At 37.9% G+C, this 6,000-nt stretch overlaps 1 pseudogene; it reads right to left on the bottom strand.

The window, feature by feature from the left end:
• Positions 1 to 1,838: 1,838 nt before the first annotated feature.
• Positions 1,839 to 6,000, bottom strand: part of LOC149172413 (uncharacterized) — a 54,334-nt pseudogene continuing 50,172 nt past the window's right edge.

Below are 6,000 nucleotides of genomic sequence, written 5' to 3'. Positions count from 1 at the left end.
CAAATAAGACTACGCAAGAATATTAATCAAGAACTAACTATGATAGACCCTAATCAATGCGACATACCTTGACATAATTATGTGACAGTCTTTAGTATAAGGTGTGTGTGACAAACTTTGATGCAATGTGTATGACAAACTTTAATGCAAGGTGTGTGACAAACTTATATAAATGTATGACACACTCACAACATCTAGATAACATAAAGTACTCATTGTAGCAGAATTCCCTAAGTCTTACACAATAGTCCTAATGCATATCCCCACAATATTTAATACACATGCAACAACAATATGTCACAAAAATCTATACCATAATCCTAATTACAAAAGGACCTATACAAGAGACCCAGAATACAATTCCCTAGCATTATTGAACTAGACCTTAAAGAAGACTAAACAATACACTTGTTTACATCTCAGATCTCAATAATACTCACAATTTTGTCTTGATTAAACCTTCTACATATCTCACACTTGAATCAGGCTTGTGGATGATATCTTTAAGAGCTCGGATGGCCTTCCAAATGGTGCAAGGTAATCCTTGGTTGTTGATTGATTCTTTTCAAACTTTATGCACCATATATCACTCAAACATCATAAAGGTTTCCTTAAAATGCCATTTGTTGCCCTAGAATGAATGTTACAGCCTGCGGTTAGGTCTTATTGTATTGATTGAGAGCTTGAGTAGCCTTCCATACATCTTGTTTCTTACAAAACTATTTTAAAAACCCTACAAGTCTTGGTTCATCAAGATAAGAGCTTGGTCCATGATCATTAGGTAAAGTCAACACAATTTAGGCCTTCGCTGGCCTCTCAACAACTTCGTTGCTCCTAGTCCAGAACTGTTTAGATCTTAATACATGCAAACAAAAACCCATATCCAAACAGTGATATAAAACCATTCCTCGCATTGCCACAAATATTTGTAATTAATCTTCAATGAAGCTCGAATTTCACAGGAGACATTCTTCTTTGGTTAGATGTTGAGCACTTATATTCATTTGTGAGACAAACAGTAGTTTTTGTAGCGATGGGTGATCATTTAGGATAAGAAGAGTAGGGATTCAAAAGTTAACTATTGGACGATTAACAGGGGTTTCAATAGGTGAATGTTTGAGGAGGATTATGAGGTAGATTAAATAATATTATTTTAAGCCCTAAGAAAACCATTAAAATGAAAAGTTAGATGTTGAAAGCCTTAGGTCAATGTATTATAGTATTTTGGAGAGGGCTTTCTTAATGAAGTTTGGAGGAAACTTTAGGATTTTTTATTTTTTTTAAGCTCCACTAAAATTTGATGCATATGGTCCTACCTGGTTGTGAAATTTATTGATTTATTTCCTTTGGTTCTTGAAGTTATTCAACTTATACACAATGAGATTACGGTGAGAATTATTGTCTTATATTGACAATTGTAGGTGAATTAATGATAAGGTGTCATGTCACAACCCTTTGGCCTTTTAGCCCTCAAAATTGGGTCTTCAACTTAAAATACCAATAACTTTAAAACCATAAAGAACTGTGTGGGGTAACACATATAATCATAAATATCTTTTAGAGGAAAATCTGATTAGAGTGATTAGAGGACAAGAGACCATGAATTTCCATGCCAATTTTTCTTACAAAGGTCTGGGTAGGTCCTTCACGATGTACCTTCAACCACCTATCAACATAGGAAACCTTCACGATGTCCCTACCCTTGAATAGCAACTATAACCAAGAAAAACATACAAAATAAGAGGTTGACCAGGAATAATAATAGTAATAAAGGGCGAAAGATATGAATTATGTATTTTTTGATTTAGAAGAAAACCATTGAGGGTTATAGGGAATTCTCAATTCCTTCTTGATCTTGGCCTCCTTTCTTGTAGTATGGACAAAGTAACAACTAAACTTTTAAGGTGATAAGTGCAACAAAGGACAAGTATAGGAAGACATGGAATATGTTACACCATGCGTCATCTCTAAAGGTTCTAGGTAGATTTCAGTAAATGTAGCTTGATCACTCCATTCTTTCACTGCACTATCTACAAGTCTCAATTCAATCATTCTTTCCATAAGCCATAGAAAATTCCTTGCATTCACACATGTTGTATGTAGTTTAATCCACTACATAGCTTGAATTTAATCATGGTCACCTCTCAGATTGGGACTAGAGTACTCCTCCAATGAATATTTCATTGTTTCTCAAACTTGTAGTAAAAACATTGTCTCAAACTAGGTGAACAACATCTCATGATGAATAATTGTGAAATAGTTCATGTAACAGCCTTGGTGAAAATTCCATGTAAATAAAAGTTAATAAAGGCAAAATAATAACCACGGTTATGGGACACTTATTCGAAGCTGAATGTTGGGAAAGACATCCTAGTGTGGATATTCATTTGATTTATTATTGCTAAGGAAATCGGCAAAGGCAATGACAAAGGCCTTGGAAAGGAAAAATGTCATTAATTGGCATTTTATTTATGAAAATAATGGAAATTAGGAGAAAAGGAAGGTGAAAGGTCACAAGTTGCATGTGAGGAGGAAAATGAAGGAAAATAATGGAAAATAATGGAAAATGTAGAAATTAGAGGCCTTATTGATAAAAAGGCTTATTAGTATCAATTCATGGCTTTTGGTCAGTTCAGTTTTGGAGTTCTCTCTCTATTCTCACTCTCTCACTCTTGGAACTTAGAGTTTTCTTGGAGCACTTCAACATTGGATCAGGAAAAGGAAAGAAGGCAAGAGGAAGCAAAGATCAAGCAAGGAAGAGCGGGATCTAACAACCACAATGAGATTATTTGCAGGTATTGATTTGCATGTGTGATTTCCTTGCTAGATTTAGCATGCATGGTTATGCATGTGCGTTCTTGGTTCTCTTATTTTCCTTCGCATGGGTTTTTCCAGGTTTGACAATGTTTTTTCAGCCAAGCCTTGGCATTTCCTGATAGCCATGGTGTGGTGGGTTCTTCTGTTGTGGCTGAGCTAGATTACTGGATGGACTTGAAGCTGAGTGGGGTGGTCCCAGGATTATTGACAAGACCTATTAATCCCGGGATGGGATACATGGTAAAGCCTAAATGTGAACACCTCAACTGAGGCTAGGAATCCCTTGACCGATAATGGAGGGATACATGATAAAGCTCAATTGTGAGTACCCATGATTAGGCCTAGGAATCTCAAGATGGGATACACGGTAAAGCCTAGAGGGTGTAGACCTCATGGGCCTAGTATTCCCTTTCTCGGTAATGGAGGGATACGTGGTAAAGCCGAGGGGTTGGGACAGACAAACTCCTCATGGTGTAGGTGGAGAGATCCTGTGGCATCCATGCTTGTTATGGCCTAGTGATCCGGTGAGGATTACGGTAAAGCCTTGTATTGTAGGTTTATTATTTATGGCCTAGTGATCCAGTGGGGATTGCGGTAAAGCCTGGTTCTATTGTTGAGGGTGAGGTGGTGTAGCCTTGGGAATCCTTGGTTGATTTTGGTTTGAGTCCCACATTCATGCTTGGAATATGGCAGGGGGGCGATTGGTGGAAATAAAGATTTGGTTAAGCTAATCTATGATCGGGTGGTACATGGAAGTCTCGAACCTGGTTAGCCTAATCATTCATTAATAAGAACTATTTATCCTTGGTATTTTATGAGCAAATGTATTGGTTCATATGAGGCATCTATTGTTGATGTATCCTTGTTATTTCTGTTGGTTATATGTTAGTTATGAGCATGTTTTATGACAATGCTGATGTATGGCTCTCATCATTTTTTGATTTGTAAATGAATGTACTATGAATATATGACCTAATAGATGATCATGCAGTTAATGTGATAAGGAATCAATTATTCTTAGCGATTCTTAGATAAGTATGAAACCCCTATGCTCAGATTTGTTGTTTAAACCTGTAGAATGCATATTTGTGACATGTTTGACGAAATTCCCATGTTGACTAGTAGGAGTCCATCCAAGTATTTGCATTTGTATCATTTTTTTTATGTCACTTTTCATTCCTAAAAGTTTCATGGATTTTTGGGTAGTGGCATGAGTCCTAGCCCTGAAAAAAGTGGCACAAAATTTAGGGTCGTAGGCTCAGAACTAGCTGAAAAAGACCCCAGTTGCTTGCATTCCCATGCTATGAGAGCAAATGGAGGGCCCTACTCACATGCATTCCCATGTCATGGGAGAAACTGAGCTTTAGGGTAGTGAAATGGTAGTTTGTCTCAGGGGCTACTCACATGGATGGGATGGATGGATCCTGAGGGTTTTGTGGTATGTGGAGAAGGCCATATTGGTTGTATTGTGTCAATTCCACTTCCTTAACTATACATGGGAAGTTGAATCAGATCATAGTAGCCTCTTGTCACATGTTTACCCCAACGAACCGGTTAACTTAGGTAAATGTGGGAGGAGGGTGTTACATCTTATCCACAAATTCCTCAATAGTTTCACCATTTAAATGACAATGAGTTACAGTGAATATCAAATCGTGTAGCATATCCTCCAATACGTTTCCCTTTATAGGAGATATTCTTGTGAGTCCTGTAGTCCCTTCACGCTTAAGACAAGGGACCAATTTCTAACTTCTCTCTCTTCCTCTTATGTCCATGGGACAACCTCTAATAACCAAGCATGATAATTGATACATTCATCATACAAAGGTTTTAAAGCAATAAGGAGAAGATACAACACATTGGAAACATTGTTGATAATTCCAGCAAAATCCTTGGAATATAATAGCTGTAAAAATTGCAAAATATGATTATGTCTCTCTAGTGATAGGCATATTCAAACTTATATTCAATGGCTTTGCCAATTTCTTATCCACAGGTGTTTTCCATCTATTAGATAAAAGAGTAGCAAAATACCTAAATTCTTTAGAAACGTTGGAATGCAAGTGAAATTCAAAGGTCGATCAATATCCACACTGTTATGCTCTTGACCAGTGAGAAGATACCAGAATACCAAATATGCGAAGAAATATACCCAGAACACAAGACAATAAGAAATAACAACGTGTATTTTATTATTCAGAAAGGAAAGCAATGTTCACTTGCCTCTTCGAGGGGGCAACCTCCTATAAAGCTGGGCTCAATTACAAAATAAGACATGACACTCCTCAAGGGGAGTCTCTATCCTTTATATAGGATTCATACATGCAATACCATGGGTCAGTACCATGGTTCTTATTAACACCATCTATCTAATACCATGGCCCATTTGCAACTAACTGTGGTCCCTTCTTTAAATGGGGGTCAACCAATTACAATTATTAATATGGGCTTTATTAACTCTTTAACTAACTATAACTATGACTCGACCCTATTACATAAATAAGGGGGTTAAGGTTGGACCCTAACATGCCCTCCCCCATAAAAATAGCCTTGTCCTCAAGGCTGAAGCTGCGGAAACTGCTGAAGAACAGTGGCTAGTTCCCAAGTCACATCTTCTGGAGAGGTGTCTTTCCACTTGACGAGGACTTCCTTGATCGTGTGGCCATGCAGGTGTCGTTCTCGCGTGTCAAGAACTTGTTCAAATTGGAGCGAGATTGAACCTTCTTCATCCAATTCCGGTAGACTAGTTTGAATTCTGCAATGGTTCCCAACCACTTTCTTGAGGCATGAGACATGGAAGATGGGATGGAATTTTGCAGTGGGTGGAAAGGCTAGCTTGTAGGCTACTTCTCCGATGCGCTGAAGTATTTGATACGGTTCGAAGAATTTTGGAGATAATTTCTGACAACCCTTGTCTTTGAGTGATGTTTGCTTATATGGTTGCAGCCTCAAGAATACCTGATCCCCTTCTTGAAATTTGTGCTCTAAACGATGTTGGTCTGCCTGTTGCTTCATGTGATTTTCAGCTTGATGGAGATTCTCTTTGAGGTGGGCCAACATGGTTGCATGCTTCTGTAGGAGTTGATCCACTGCTTGTACCTTCGATCATCCCTGGATATAAGAAGTAGGTGAAGGAGGGAGTTGACCATAAACTGCTTCATATGGAGTCATTTTGGTGGTGGC

This window comes from Pinus tabuliformis, chromosome 4_2 (genome assembly GCF_031772625.1).
Source record: "Pinus tabuliformis cultivar Carrire ecotype Pingquan chromosome 4_2, CPIR1, whole genome shotgun sequence".
Taxonomy (NCBI): Eukaryota; Viridiplantae; Streptophyta; class Pinopsida; order Pinales; family Pinaceae; genus Pinus; species Pinus tabuliformis.
The sequence above is the reverse complement of the archived record's forward strand: the minus strand, read 5'-3'. Positions and strand labels throughout refer to the sequence as shown.